A 16259-nucleotide genomic window follows, 5' to 3' on the forward strand; every position below is an offset into this window, starting at 1 on the left:
TCTCCTCTCCTCTCCTCTCCTCTCCTCTCCTCTCCTCTCCTCTCCTCTCCTCTCCTCTCCTCTCCTCTCCTCTCCTCTCCTCTCCTCTCCTCTCCTCTCCTCTCCTCTCCTCTCCTCTCCTCTCCTCTCCTCTCCTCTCCTCTCCTCTCCTCTCCTCTCCTCTCCTCTCCTCTCCTCTCCTCTCCTCTCCTCTCCTCTCCTCTCCTCTCCTCTCCTCTCCTCTCCTCTCCTCTCCTCTCCTCTCCTCTCCTCTCCTCTCCTCTCCTCTCCTCTCCTCTCCTCTCCTCTCCTCTCCTCTCCTCTCCTCTCCTCTCCTCTCCTCTCCTCTCCTCTCCTCTCCTCTCCTCTCCTCTCCTCCTGCACTTTCTGTTGTGCAGCAACTTTTCCTGCTTCTTAAATCTGTTATCCCACAGACACTACCAACAACACTGATGGGCTCGGCCTTGGCTCGCAGCAAGACTCATCTCAGAGCCAGCTGGCACTGGCTCCATTGGACATAAATGAAACTTCTGGCAACTTCTCATGGAAGCCACCCCTGTAGCCCCCCTGTTACCAAAACCTGGCCATGCAAACTCACTACAAATATTTAGTTACATTTACAGATGCAGAATACTTTTAAAAAATTGTGAATACACTTGTATCATGCTAAAAGCACCATGCAGCATAAAGAATTAGTTAACATTTTTTCTGATTATTATTACTTTTAGTATTTTTCCGGAATCACTTTATAGCCTTAGATCTTATGACATAAAATATGAACTAAATGCCCAGGTGAAATGATTTCTAGACTATGTCACAGTAATTGAATAAACAAAGACAGATAAAGTAGATAAAACACCACAAAAGGCAGAAAGCATGGACAATGAGTTTTCAACCAAACAGACTTGAACAATGTGGGAAAATTGAAAAAGCAGTATTAGAAAGCTGTATGTACAATCAACAGATAGAGAAACTAATGACTTGAACAGTCAAAACATAAGGCTGGACTTCATCTGTGCAGAAAGTGAAAATGCACATATGCAGTAGAGTCACCACACTTTCACACTGCTTCATCATACAACCCAGAATACCAAATTAAATCTGTGCACAAGTATATAATGGTGGCACATATTACATACTTGTGAAGGACTTTACAAATGGAACAACTGAGGGTCAGTCACTACTGAGCAAGAAAAATTACTTGACATATCTCGTATTTTATATAACCAAGAGTTCTGCTTATACCTTCTGATCAGTGTCCATTTTTCACAACAGTATTACATTAATGATCCCAGATCCTTTTCTGCAGAACTATGCTACCCAGCAAGTACTAGCTTGTACTTTCTTTGTGAATCTGTTTCCTAGCTGAGACTTTGTTCTTGTCTTCCTTGAATTTTCTTATTAAAAAACCCCAACAAAACAGAAAAAAAGAAAAATATAAATTTTTTTTTCAAGATCACATCAAATTTTAATTCTAATTCCAAAATGTTTGAGAGTCTTCACTAAGTCTGCTTTATAGCATCTATAAATTTAATAAGTGTACTGTTTCATCCACATCATTAATGAAAATATTGAAAGCTACAGGAACAGCAATCCAATAGACTGAGGGCAGTGTCTAAGCAAGCATCTCAGGGTTTTTTTTCAGGCCAACCCCCAGTTTGGTTTGAAGATTGTTAATGTGAATCTTCTGTGAAAGTCCCAAGTCACAGAACTTTAATAGTTAACAGTTTCCGGATTAAGAAGGGTTTGGTTTTAGTTTTAGCTTTAAAATTCCACTAAATGCTCTGTTCTTCTTTTCTTCTCCTGATATTAATTCATTCGTTCAGTTACACAAAAGCATACAAAACTGCTTAAAGGTAAAACATAGTTCTGGTGTGCCATTTCTTACATTTATGGCAAATATTTATACATTTGTGGACATTATAAAAAGTACTAAAGAAGTTCTAAGCCTAATGTAATTTTTTTTTACTGTGTTATATCTAGGAGCTTATTTGGGCTTGACAAAAGACACAGCTCTGCATTCCCTTCAGAACAGTTTAATTAGAACTTTTGTCTTCCAAAACCAAGTAACGAGATGGCCACACAGTAGCAGTTTAGCAAGAGTATGACTTACAGCAACAATCAGCAGATGGTTATGCAGACTAATTAGCAAAATTTATCTTATTTATACATTTTAAATAGCAAAAATTAAAACACAGGATTTCTCTCTTTTTTAAAACATACGTATTTTCCTATAATACTTCTGGTCCCCCCTTGCTTATTCTTCGCATTTGCTCTTCCATCAATTTCATGGCTTTTTGCCTTATGAGGAGTGATTTTCAACAGCCAAACCGATCTAATGACTTGCTGCCATAGCAAGGGACAATCTCATGTTCTCTCTTCCCTGCAGCAAAAAGCCAACACTTTTTGTCCATCTCACTGAACCAGTTCACGTGGCAGGTAAGGAGAAAGATCAGGGGAGCATCTGGTCTGTACAAGGAGGGCCACAAACTCCTGACCTGGCGTGGGAGCCAGGAATTAGCCCTTTCAACTCCTGCTAATCAGCTTAGCTTTGCTGTCAAGCCATACACTGAAGTTCATCCCCTTCACACGGTTCCTCACAAAGCCTGTGATCTCATCCCTGATGATTGTATCTTCAGAAACCTGTGGCCTGGTTTCTTTTTTTTTATTGTGCCTTACAGTAAAGAATCTTAGTTTCAATGGATATATGAACATAGCCACCAGCTAATGAACAGCTAACTAATACATGCTAGAGAGTGAAGTGATGCCTTAAAAGTATTTTACTTTGCAGAAGTATAAGATTGGTGAGGGAGAAATTACTAACTCCTTTATTTTCATTGTTTTGGTATGATATTTTACAAGCAAAGGAAGTGACACAGAATATTAGGGACTAATACTCAAAAGTTAAGGAGCTGCAAGGCTTACAAAAAAGTTCCCCTTCTTGCTCAGTGTTAAACTCAGTCCCTGAAGACTAAATAGTACAGTTTCTTACAATTTGTTTCCTCTGCTCTTGGACTGGAGCAGAAAAGGGTTGTAGATAAAGTCCTGGGAAGGCAAGGAGGGGCCAATCAGCTGCAGTGAACAACAGGTCACAACATCAGATCCCACCATGCTTTCAGATATTATCAGCCACAGAGGACTATCCTTTGCCAACTCTCATGTACAATCAGGAAGAACCTTCCTGAGGAAAGGAACGAAGGTGTTTTTGGAAGAAAAAATCAAGTAGGAAACAGATTAAAAATCCGCAGTCGTATTTTTCAACCACTTCTTCAAACAGCCGTCAGCTCAACCTCCCTTTTGAATTACTACACAGAGCAGGCACATTAAAACAACATAAAAGGACTTAGACAACTGAGGTAGAAACTGCTTCATCTTGCACACTTCTTTCATCATGAAACCATATCTGTTCCCTAACTTCCAATATGATAGGGATCCAATTTACTACAAAAACATGCAAGTCTCTGAATCAATGACCACATTACCATTATCATAGAATCACATTATGTGGGAGCACATATATATCTGTCACTGATTTAATCCTTCTTTAACAATTCACTTTAAAACTGTTTCATGTAAATTTGAAAAGTAAAAAAACAAGCCAGACAAATAAGGCACCTAATTATGGAATCAAAGACTAAACCTAAAGATTTTCTCAATCAACGAAATGGCCAAACATGGGGGCTTTTACTGCCATTTAATTGTGAAGTGTTAGCAACAGGGCAAGAACAGAAGTCTTACCCTGCAATCAAGACTGGATTTATACAACTTCAAATACATAGACTATGTCACAAATATAATAAGCAAACACTTAGCATGTAGTAAATTACTTAAACCACTACAGCAGAAGTCAAGTAACTAACATGAAAAATCGGTGATCTCAAAGACATCTACATGCACAATACCTCTCAAACCAGCACAGTCATCTATATTGTATGGCACTGCTGTACAGTGAGATATGAGGACTCAGATAAGGATGAAAGGCATCTATAATTCAGGTTCACAAATACAAGCAAGGTGTCTAAATTGTCTCTGGAGTCAAAGGAAATACAGCATGGGATTACCATGGTTTACCAAAGTGTATTGAGTTTGCATGGCCAAGCTTTGGTAGCAGGGGGGTTACAGGGGTGACCCTTGTGGCAACCTGCCAGAAGCTTCCTCCGTGTCCAGCAGAGCCAACCCCTGGCAGCTCCAAAAACAGATGTGCTGCTGGTCAAGACTGGGCCAATTAGAAACTGTGGAAATGCCTCCAACATATTTAAGAAGAAAAAGTTCTTGAGCAGCTGTAACTGGGGGCAGAGAACAGCAGGATGGGAATATGTGAGAGAAGCAAGTGTGTAGACACCAAGGTCAGTGCAGAAGGAGGGGCAGGAGGTTCTCCAGGCACCAGAGCTGGGATTGCTCTGCAGCCCGTGGTGATGGCCATGGTGAAGCAGCTCTGCCCCTGCAGCACATGAAGGTCCATGGGGATGCAGAGATCCTCCTGCAGCCCATGGAGGAGCCCCATGCCTCCCCATGCAGGTGGATACCTGAGAGGAGGCTGTGAGCTCATGGGAGACCTGTGGAGAGAGGGCCCTGCTCCTATGCTGGAGCAGCTTGTCCTTGAAGGATTGCACTGCATGGAACAGTGACCCACACTGCAGCAGTCTGGGGATGACTCTTGCCCGTGGGATGGAGTCACGCTGGAGAAGCTCATGGAGAACTATGTCCTGTGGGAGGGACCCCACAGTGTAGCGAAGGACTTCTCTCCCTGAGCAGCAGGAGAAAAAGCAGGTGATGAACTGACCATAATTCTCACTCCCTGTCTCCCTGTGCTGCTGGGGGAGAACACAGAGCTGGGAAGGAGGGAGAGGTAGGAAGATAGTTTTAAGGTTTTATTTCACTTCTCATTATCCTGCTCTGATGTTATTAGTAATAAATTCAATTAATATCTCTAATTTGAGCCTGTTTTGCCCGTGATGGTATTTGATGAGTGATCCCTCCTGGTCCTTATCTCAACTCATGCACCTTTCATTATATTTCCTCTTCCCTGTCCAGGCGTGGAGGAGAGTGAGAGAGTGGCTTTGGTGGGTGCCAAATCCAGCCAGGATCAACCTACTACAGTCTTTTAAATACCCAGTACACAATGCTGGCTGAGATGTCCTGAGATACCACATTTGGATACCTGCCTATTCCATCAGCTGCTGCTTCAGGAAGCAGAGATTCTCTCTGAAGACTCAAGCCACATCTGACACTGCATGTGGCAGGCAGTTCAGAGAAACCCTGACATGAAGAGGCAATGAAATGGCAATAATGTGTGTATTTAAAGAAATGTATTACACTAGTCGTCAGAACAGCCAGCAGACCCAGGGAGTTATTCAAGGTGATCAACAAGTAGGCTTCCAATTCAGGATTAGCTAACCACACAGCTGAGTGGCAGCTGAGAAGCAGACAGGGTAACTTAGTGTCTCAAACTGCATAAGATGCCAAAATACAGGCAACTGAATCCTACCCAAAGTCTACTGCCAAACCTGTCTTCAACAAGTAAGTGATCATAGATGTTACTAAAACTAACAGGCATAATTACAGAAATAAATGAGCTCCCTTGCAGAGATATGTCTTTGTCATTTGTAAGCAATGATGGAAAATGCAGGGGTTAGGGTGCTGACTGCAACTGTGCACATTTGCATGAGCAAGAGCCTGAAAACTTGTAGAAAGAGAAACTTAACAGAAAGTGGAGCATACTGACAGGCAGGAATGCAACTCTTCCCTTGCTTCCCTGGCAACAGCAAGGCTGACATGAAAAAGCTGAGAAAAGAGCAACTCAGGCCACAGAGCATCTAACTGTGTACAGTAAAACTAACGACCCCAGACTGTACCTGTGGCTAATTTTCTTTTCTAACAGAGAAATCAGTCAGATACTGTGTATACCAGACAGCCACTCAAAAACTCAAGTAGAGACTTCATAGACAGACATGAAACAGAGGTCCTAAGTAGAGAAACTTCACTCTAGATAAAAATATTCATCTGGAAAAATAATGGGAAAAAAAGATTGCTGTTCTGTATTAAAATGGTAAGAGACATCCATCAGATTATCAACTTGAAGATTTCAATGCCAGAATAAAACTAAAAGATAAAGAAAGCCAATCTGTTGCATCAGAAACTGAGACAGTTTGGCATCTCAAAACATTTCAACCTGATATAACACAAACCCCAAGGGGGAAAATTAGTCTGGTTTATATAAATGTTTGCTACATTAAGATAATCTCATCAGAAAGTCTCTCTCAATTTATTGTTCCTGTTCAGAAAACAGAGAAGGTGGTATAAAAGCCATGGAATTTTCCAACAGCCAGTACAACCTAACCCAGTTCTCACAGTGCCACAAATTTTAAGCTCAGAAAAGACTCTCAACCATCCAGACAGAATATTGGTTCAGACACAGCCATCAGTTTGACCCAGCCAAGATACCCTGAACTACTACAGGGAAGAAAATGTGAAACTCCTTCATGAAACAGCAAGATGATGATCAGAGGCTTCTCTATGGGAGGCGTTCCTCATCTGAAACTCATCATGGTTTGAGATAGATCCCAAAAACTAGCTTATAGGTGGCTATAATGTCTTACAGATCAGAGGCAGGACACACACACTACCCAAGACTACAGGTAATATCCTTTTGTATTTGCTTACTGCACCGGAGAGCAAGCAATAGCCCAAAGTACAAGAGTTGGCTGCCCAGTATTGTAACTCTTCAGCTTTGTCCCTTACCGTGACTACAAACTACTTACTACTTCTTGAAAACTGGAAACTTGTATCTCCCCCAGACACTGTGTGATACATTGTCATATCTGTAACACTTTTTAAAAGATTAAGTGGTCATAATGCCTTCTTAATCCAGATACAGGTAACTCACATTGGCCTTACATTAAAAAAAAAAATGAGTTAGTCAGCTTTCTTGAAGAAAAACAGCTGAATAGAAGGGAAGCTAAGGCACTAGTTTAACAATCAATAATCAGCTTAAAAGTGAAGTGGATTAAGGAAATGAAAAAAACATCACTCAGACTTGACACACTGAGGCTACAGACTTGCATCAAAGCTGTAATTGGCTCCTTATTTCTCATATTGGAATCTAATCTAGGTGCTTCCAAGAATCTAGTTTCTGACTTAATTAGTATTTTGAGATTTCTCTCCTATATATTTTCTAAAAGCTTCTTTCCCAATTTCCCAATTTGTTTAACAAGTAGTAGTTACATTCCTAACATCTCCAATAGCTTTGACTGATTTTAAATTACAACATACTCCTACTTTAAGTAAGACATCCCTCCAACTGTTATTTTGTTCTGGAGCAGGCAAAAATTACTTAGTGACTTCAACCCCTAACTAGACATTGCATTTTATTAATGGAATTCAGCAAATCATCTCAGTTTTCCTTGACTGCCTGTGACAAACTACTTCTCAATAATTTGAAGTAGCAAATTTGGTGAAGTAGCAGAAACTGTCTTTTTCTTTGAAACGAAGTTACAGCTCCTGCTACCAGCCCTCCTCATACTGTAGTCAGCCGGCTATAATTAACAGCTACAAGATCCTCAGAGAAGGCGGTTTCAGTGGACAAAGCAACAGGTGTTGCAATCTATTGTTAGAAGTAGATGAAATTCTGATTTGTGTGCCTTTTTTTGTTCTCCATGAGTGTATTTAAATAAAAACACTGCATTTGACAGCTAAAGTGATGAATGTCCACATTGAAGTCTCATACAGCTTCCAAGAAGCTGCAGCTCCCAGAAACAGCTGGGGTCAAATTGCCACCTTCTGTTCCTGAAACAATCCTGGAGTTCCCCCTTCTTTCAACTCTTCCATAGACAGTTTTTGATTTGCTTGATTATAAAATAATGTTGACATACAGTTCATACAGAGACTAGCTCCCTGCTCACTGGGGGACAGAACTGGGCCTCTTCTCCAGGCACATAGTACCTGTGAGATCAGGAGTTCCACATTGGTTTGACAGAGCCTCCTCCCTATTCTCCCTATTTTAAGTGCAGCTCTCCTCAGTCAATGAATAAAGGTAAAATAATTCCTGAGTATTAGACTGGGCCTAAAAAGTGCTCTGACTGAAGATAAGCACAAAACCGAAGTTTTCAATTGTAGAAAATTAAGTTTAAAGATGCTCTGCTTGGGCCCAAGGTCAAGAAATCTTGCAAAATTTATGACACGGGCCTGGCTCAACAACAGTGGAAACAGAGTCCAAAAATTAAGGAAGCAGACAAATCTTACATACCCTGTGGTGACATGGGGCAACCAATATTGGACTCCAACAAAGATGGGAAGAGACATGTGTCTGGGAGAACTTAAGAGAAAACCAAAGGAGCTAACAGATCCAGTCACATGCAGCAAGCAGCTAACAAAGACTCCTCAAATATCCTGAGAATGAAAAGAATCATCAATAACCCAGCAAACCTCACCAGGACAGTAATAGCCTATTGATTCCTTGTCCTAACTCTTGCTTTGGACAGAAATTATCAAGTTGCACAATGAAGCAACTTGGAAGAAACGACAGATTATAGAAGATTTTGACAATCCAGGAAGAGGAAGAAAATCCTAGTGGCAAAAAAATTCCTAGTGGCATACTTAACAGATCCTCTCAAGGTTAGCAAAGGCAGAAAACACTGAAGAAAAACTGGATACATGATCAGTGCTAAACATTAGCTGAACACTAAAAACCTGCCACAAATTCAGCTGCAGCACAGAGGCTACACAAAACCAGTAGGATGGCAAAAGGTTATTTCTGGAGTTGAATCAGCAAGGAGGATACTAAAGTAACAATGAACAACAGAAAGGAAGAGACATTTGTTTCAAATTGAGCAAACTGTGAGGGCACAGACCCAGCATAACAAAATCAGGCTTTTTCCTCCAACTTATGTATTAATGTTTAGGAACACTACGTAGGATACATCATAAAGTAGCAAATAAGAGACCTTCATCTGTACAGCTGATGATTCAGAATAACTTGTTTCTCCAGACCAAAGGAAGTTATAAGAGTAACTGCTACAGGAAAAAAATGTAAACAAACTGAATTAAAATTTGGAATTGTCTCAAGTATTTTTACGCAGACAAAGTCAGAAATAAAACAAAGGATAACTCTGGCTTAAAGTGCAAGCTGATGAATTGGTAACATGAAATGATTGAAAATACTTGGAAAGAGTACCTGGAATTGAGCAAAAGTGAAAAAGAAGTTTGCATTTATTAGGAATGGCAATGCTGTAACATTATAGGCTCACGACTGCCTAGAGGATAGATGGGTGGATCATGCCCTTCAAAGGAAAGTCTTTCTTGCCATTTACTGCACTTTCAGGACTCCAGGGCCATTAGACTCAGCAGGGTAAAGTTAGCTCTTGTGACTCTGGAACCACCCTAAACGAGCGTAAAAGAACAAACTTGCTTTTGAAGTTGCAGGGAGCTAACACTTCTGTTCACTACTATGACTTCTGCTCTTTACCTTGCAAATCAAAATAAAATTGAAAAAGAGTACTTCAAAAGAGAAACAGAACCCCATTCTCTAGGATCGCTAAAAGAACATGTGCTATTAGGCTACAAACATATGTCTAATACAGTATAACCCCCTGCAAAAATGGATGTTCCTTGTTAACAAAGGGTTGTGCTCCTAGCCCAAAGGTCATCCAAAGTCTTGCAGGTTGCAATGACACAGAGCAGAAGCTTAGGTGACCCCAGAGCTGTGGAGCAGATCTGCAATCCAGCACAACAGCAAAGACACATTCAAAAAACAAGAGCAGGCCCTGCAAATAGAACTGCCTCAGCTAACTCTGTTCACCTGTAATGCTCTGTCTTGGGGGTCTATCAGGTATATTTGTCTGACAGTACCTATGTCTCCCATGCTCCTGTCAGCTATGAGATACCTGAGCAAAGGTAAACAGTGCCAGTATTTGCAATGACAGCAAATAAAATCGCTTCTTTTTGGTATTAATGTCAAAATTCCTAGAGAGTACAGGATTGGTTCAAAAACCTTGAAAAGATTCAAATTACTACTGTGTCCAAGAAAAGAAACTATTTTAAATCCAGGATGGGCAAGTCGACGTTTACATTTCTTTTAAAATACATTGAATAACTTAAGTTTTACCAGCTACAGCAGCTGTTGCTCTCATGCCTACTGTAACCTGTGTGTTACAAAGTATCGAGAGGCTCTGACTGCAGTGAGGACAATCAGAGGAGATAAGTTTTACAGGTAGTTTAATGGCACCCTGGAAAGAGAAAAGGCCTCCAAAGCCACCTCCTCTGGTGAACTGCCACTGACAGTAATTTGTGGAATGGCCAGTTTCAAAAGAACCTTGTAATGTAACAGTTGAAGAATTTTAATTAAATATTTAATTCTTCTTGTGGGACTTGGCAAATACTTATGATTGTCTGGAAGTCCAGATCCAGAACGTCCTCAAGAATGGTAACTCCATCAAGTTCATGGAAAATTGATCCAGTCCTGGCATCTTCAGTCAGTTTTTACTTGCTTAAGGCTCTAAGTAATAAAAATTGGCCAGCTGAAAAGGGGTGAAGAAAAAATTATGTGGGCCACTCTCCCGTCTGAAGACATCAAACCCCATACCTAACCCAGTGGATTCAGCTAAGACAGAATGTTGAGACATAGCTCTGAAAAAACAGGGAGAACTTTAAATTACTCCTGATCCAGGAAAAGCTTCTCACTCCCTTTCACAAAGATGAGACAGCCTTAGCTGCCATGCAGAAGCTAGATACTCATTTAATACAAGACTAGTAAGTGTCTTGCACTGAATTCTCAGAGGGTCAGAAGGGTTTTCAGGAAAATTCCTCTGAAGTAATTACAATTTTCAGGCCCTAAACAGATACAAAAGGAATGTCTTTAGATACAGAACTTAAGCAAAATGCTCTCTTGAATGGACATTGCCATCACAGATAAAACACTATTCAAAGCAGGCAGGTTTAAATATTATCAGAGACACAAGCCTGAAACAAAAAGCAGAGGAAATATTTTCCAGTCTGGAAAGAAAAAAGCAACACTGTATCCAGGACTGAAGGACCAGCAGAAGGGGAAAAAAGTAAAACAAACAAACAAATAAATAGTTTAGATTTTAGATTGTTTCTTGTTCTGACCTTGTCTAACAAAGCCATAGCTACTACAGAGTGTTATTTCATTATTATTTTGTTTGTATCAGAACAACTGGGTATGCTCCTAAGTGACCTAACATTGCCCTCTACCAGGCCTACATTTCCACCTTGGGAATGATGTTATCTTGATTTCATCCTGCAAAATGTACCAGTTGCATGGATGTGTCATCTGGGTGACATGGAAAAAGTTCTCTATCACTTGCAGACAGTTACTTATCCAGACAATTCCAGTTACTGATATCAATCTGCACATTTAGCATACTGATATTTCCTTATATTTGTATAATGCTGCTTTTTTTAACTGGGGTCATTGTAGGAGAATCTGGGAACCACAAATACCTAACAGGTGCAAAAAATAAGAAATTAAGACTAGCAATAGCAATAAAAATTAGGTTACTCATCTCTTCTCTTAATCCTACAGGTGCCATTTTCATTGCAAGAAACTTTTCAAGAAAATTTGGTGTCCGACACTCAAAAGCATTTCCTTTAGCCTGGAGGCAAAATAGCCTCCTCAAAGCTGACAAGCAGTGAAACTGGAAGTGGGACCACTGTGTTGCTTTGGAAGTTTTCAGAAGTTGAGGCTGTAAATACACCCTTCAAGTGAGCATGTGCTACTCTGGTAAAAATCTTAGTAAGCTAACTTCTCACAGAATCTAAGGATAGGATGTTAACCTATACTTGGTATAAAAATTGGCTGCTGGTTATACCCAGGGACCTCCCCAAACACCAACAGGGATCTGAGCTCAAAGTCTGAGTTTTAATCAGTCTAAAAAGTGCCCCCTCCCATCATTTTAATTGTGACTAAATTACAAGATTATGGGGATACAGAAGGATAGTGGAGTCACAACATTAGTAATTAAATATATTAAAAAGTGCTATTTACCAGGAAAAATTTAAATTTCATAATTTGATTTTATTTGGTTAAATAGAAATAAATTTGTAACATTCTAGTGCTATATTATATAGATGCATAGTAGATTAAAGCAAATGCAAAGACGGGAGTATGACACAGTATGACACATTTCATCACTGGGAAACCTTCCAAAAACTACAAGTTAAACAAAAAAGACCGACAAAACAAAACCCAAACCACAAAACACTAGCTCTTGAGATGAAGTACGAACAAACTTTAGCAGTTACAGACATAGATGTGACTTTAGTGTTACACTACCACAGATGGCTTTTCAAAATTCATTTTTACATTAGGAGTTGTGACAAGCAATTTTTTTATTCTAAATATTTTCCAGAACAATGCCTGAGAGGACATCTCTCAGATTCTTACTGAACTCCTGATCTTTTAATGCAAACACACTTTGGATAATGGCAATTGTGACTCAGTGCTGACAATGAGCAGAGCCCCTAAATGCAGAGCCCTTGACTTTTCATATATATATAAATATATATATGTAAATATATATATATATGTAAATATATATATATATAAATTATATATGTGTGTTAACGACACTACACACAGGTTCCATTTCCTCTCTTCACAGTTTGTCATGCACTCCCACCAATTCCATTTTCCCTTGTTTACTATCCTTTCCTTCCTGAGCAAAACTGCCAGTCCAATTCCCTGACCTGCCTCCACAGGACCTCTGCCTTGTACTCTTTACATCCCTCAACCAAATGGAACTCCCGTCTTGCTTTCTCTTCTTCTTTTCAGAGGAGAGAGAATTCATGAACTATTGTGAAAAATACAGGCTATTTGTGAACCATAGATTAGAAATGTAAAATAATAGGTTCTGGCAAAAGACAGGCCTCTTTTCCTAAAGATTTTGCTGTTCGTGATAGAAAATAAATGTAAGCAGGAGAAGGAAAAGGGAAGCTCTTGTGGCTCATTAGCAGAAGTTAAGTTGTTTCTGTTATCCTGAAAAAATGCAGTGTTAGGTCCCTCCCCATCACATCAGTGATAGCTGCATGAGGAAATAGATACTTCGCACTCCGATCAGAAAAAATCTGTGCCCATATCTATCACATATATGCCAAAAAAATGGCACTAAAACCCACACACTTCCTTTGTAAGGCTAGCTCTCCAATGGAATAATACCATAAGAAGATGTATTTTGGGGTGAAGGACTGGACATAATTGATGGGAGTTTTTCAGTGTTTTCGAAGACAAACAAATCAATAGCCACGTATTTTGGGTAGGTCAAAACAAACTGTCTAGATGGAGCATGACAGGTGCACCTTTCCTAATGGCTAGAGACCCAGTCTTGGAAACGGAGGATCTGCTTCACTATGGCTTGTTGCCTAACCTTGCAAAGGTCATTTGTCACGACACTTTACAAATAAAACATGTAGTATTCAATTCACTTTTCACATTCACACCAATGTAAACCAGAACTAGAGTGAAGTTTACAAAGCTGTGGAGGAAAATCAAAATTTTGCCCCCAAAGAAGAGGCTGATGGTGTTAAATGCTTATTTAAATTTGGTCCAGTCATTAAAACACCTCTGATCAGGTTCTTCTGCAAGTAAAATTAGAAAGTTTCTGTACAATCTACTATCTTAAATCAGAATTTAAGATTAGTCAAACTTATTATTATTTTGATGTAATTCTTGGGGAACAAGGTAGGTTGAGCTGCCAAAAAGATACATAAAGACTTTGGCCTCCAGGCTGAGCAGCCTGAGCAAATCCCAAGCTGAGTAACATGGCTGAAAAGTTGTCTCCAAAGAAAAGAAAATCTCAACTGTCCCTTCCCCTCAAAAACTACAAACAAGCAGGCAGCCTCAATCCTGTTCCTAGCTGGCAGCAATAGGAATCTTTGCAAACAGTGGCAGGAGCAGAAATCTCTCTCTCTGAGTTTTTCTAGGTCAAAGCTAAGGTTCAGCAGCTGGAAATCAGTACTGGAAATCTTACACTGCTGCTGATTTTCTAGAAAAAAAAAAAGATTTCATTCAGAAATCTGTCAGCCTAGCACTGTTTATAAAAGCAGCAATGTCACAACAAAGCCTGTTGTGACAACAGAACCTCCATGTAGTTAGAAAATGGCTTAAATGCATTAGTATTACTTCACTGGTGTAGACTGCTAACCTGGAATTACCACACAACCTAGGAAGACCTTACTCCTCTGCAGCACGATGCCACTGGTAAGTGTGAGATACAGCAACACACGCTCACTGACAGAAGCGCAGTTCAACCACCCCAGCTATGGCAGAGCAAAGAGCCTTCCTTGTGCCTTGCAACACTGCAGTTACTCACACACATCCCTCAGTACTCTTCCAGGCAGTATTGCACGCAAGGAGAGGGGCTACAACAGCAGCACTTTATCTACTCTTTTGTACAGCAAAAACTTTTTTTTAGTACCATGGTAGTTGCGCAGGGAGTATTCCAAACATGGCTTGAGAAGCTTACGTCTTGGTATTCACAGGAACAGCTTGCTGGCCGTAAGGCAACACCAGCCATATACACTGCAGGGGAATTTTTTGCTTGGGTATCACTGTCAGGTGAGATCCTGAGCACTACAAGGCAAACAGCTTTGCTCTAGGATTCACCCTCACAGCTAAGCCCAAGCAGCACACGCTTCCCCAGGAGGGCATGGCTGTGACTTCCAGGCCTGGCTGTAACCAAAATTAACTTTTTCCCACCAGACACCTGAACAGTGGGAAAATGCCGCCCAGCCCATGAGAAGCCTGGATCACGCAACATTACAGCGGTGTCTCCCTGGGTCCCACCTTAACGATGGCCCGCAACCCCTCGTGCTGGGCGAAGGCCGGTAAACGGCTCCGCTGCCCATCGCTGGGAGAGATGCCGACATCCATTTTGGGAGTGGGAGAACCCAGCACTGATGGCAAACTTTGGGGCCCTGTCCGAAGTTTGGGGCAGCGCAAGACGTGCACAGAGAGGGTAGACTAACACACACGTACAAACACGCGCCGGCTGAGCTGTGAGGTCCGCGCCGCTGACCGGGCGAGCAGTGCCGGGCGCCCCTCGCCCACTGTGCGCTCCCGAGGCCGCGCACCGCGACAGGGCCGGGCGGGACATAAGACGAGGAGCAAGTTCGGGTCGCACAGAACTCCTTCCCGAGGATTGGGGCAGGGCAGGCCCGGCGCGGTCCCCGCCGAGCTCGGCCCCGCCGCACGACCCGGCCGCGGCCCGGCCTTGGCGCAGCGACCGCCGCCGGCGGCCGGACCCGTCTGCGGGGAGCTGCGGAGGGGATCCAGAGGGGGCTTCCCCGCGGCCCCCGGGGGCGGCAGCGCTGCCCACCTGTGCCCCCGCCCACCTCCTGCGCCCCTCGTCGGGCGGGCGGCTGGCGGCTGACGGGGGCCCCAGGACGGATGGCGGGGTCGGCGCCGCTGCCCCCCGCCGGAGCGGAGCGGGCCGGCGAGCGCCGTGGCGCAGCAGCACCCGCACGGCCCCGAGGAGGCGGAGGGCGCCGGGGGGCCGGCGGAGCCCTCGCCCGGGAGCGGCCGCAGCGGCAGCAGGAGCGGGAAACCAGGACGGAGACTAGGACATCGCGGCTGAAGCCGCCCCCTTCCCTCCCTCCCGGTTACCTGCTTCCCGGGGACACTTTGGAGACGCCTCCAACATCGGCAAACACTAAAGAGAACTGACCCCGCCGCCGCGGCGGCCGCCGCCGGCCCCAACCACTGCGCCCCCCCGCCCTCCCGCCGGCGCCACCGCCCCGCCCCGCCGCCCCCGCGCCGGGCGTCGCCTCCCGCAGCTCCCCTCGGGCCCCCCTCGCCGCCGCCCCCGCCGCGCCTGCCGCCCCCGGGGCGCTTCCCGAGCGCTCCCGGCGCCGCGCTCCCCCCGCGCCCGCCGCGCGAATGGCCCCGTCCGCGGCCCGGCCCCGGCCCCGGCCGGCGGCGCGCAGCGCCCCCAGCGGCGGCGCGGGGCCCTGCGCCCTCCGCCCGCCCCCAGCCCCGGCGGGCCCCTGCGGGCCCCGCACCCTGCGCTCACCTTCCCCCGCCGGGCCGGGGCCGGGGCCGGGCTTCCCCACACGGCGAGGCCTCGGCACCGCGGAGGAGGAAGCCCCGACCCGGGGAGCGCAGAGAGCAGCGGCACGGGGGCTGTGCCGGTCCGTGAGTGGGGTTGAGATCGGCCTGGCGCGTGAGCTCTGCCCCCTCTCGGCTGCTCCCGAGCGCCGCTGCCTGCACCGCTCCTTGTGCGCCTGGAGAGAGCGGGCTGCGAGACTTCAGGCCGGGAAAAAGAAAAGAA

The 16259-nt window shown here is 43.7% G+C and overlaps 1 protein-coding gene across 4 annotated transcripts in view; it reads right to left on the minus strand.

Moving 5' to 3' along the window:
* Positions 1-16129, minus strand: part of STAU2 (staufen double-stranded RNA binding protein 2) — a 172239-nt gene extending 156110 nt beyond the window's left edge. For 2 of the 4 annotated variants that reach the window (XM_088176266.1, XM_088176257.1), the window contains exon 1: positions 16002-16129. The gene's annotated coding sequence lies outside the window, so the exon portion shown is untranslated. Of the gene's footprint in view, positions 1-15595; positions 15714-16001 lie in introns of those variants that run through there. The other 2 variants (XM_014883512.2, XM_014883511.2) reach the window with 2 other exon arrangements.
* Positions 16130-16259: the final 130 nt, after the last annotated feature.

Source organism: Sturnus vulgaris, chromosome 1 (genome assembly GCF_052056855.1).
Source record: "Sturnus vulgaris isolate bStuVul1 chromosome 1, bStuVul1.hap1, whole genome shotgun sequence".
NCBI lineage: Eukaryota > Metazoa > Chordata > Aves > Passeriformes > Sturnidae > Sturnus > Sturnus vulgaris.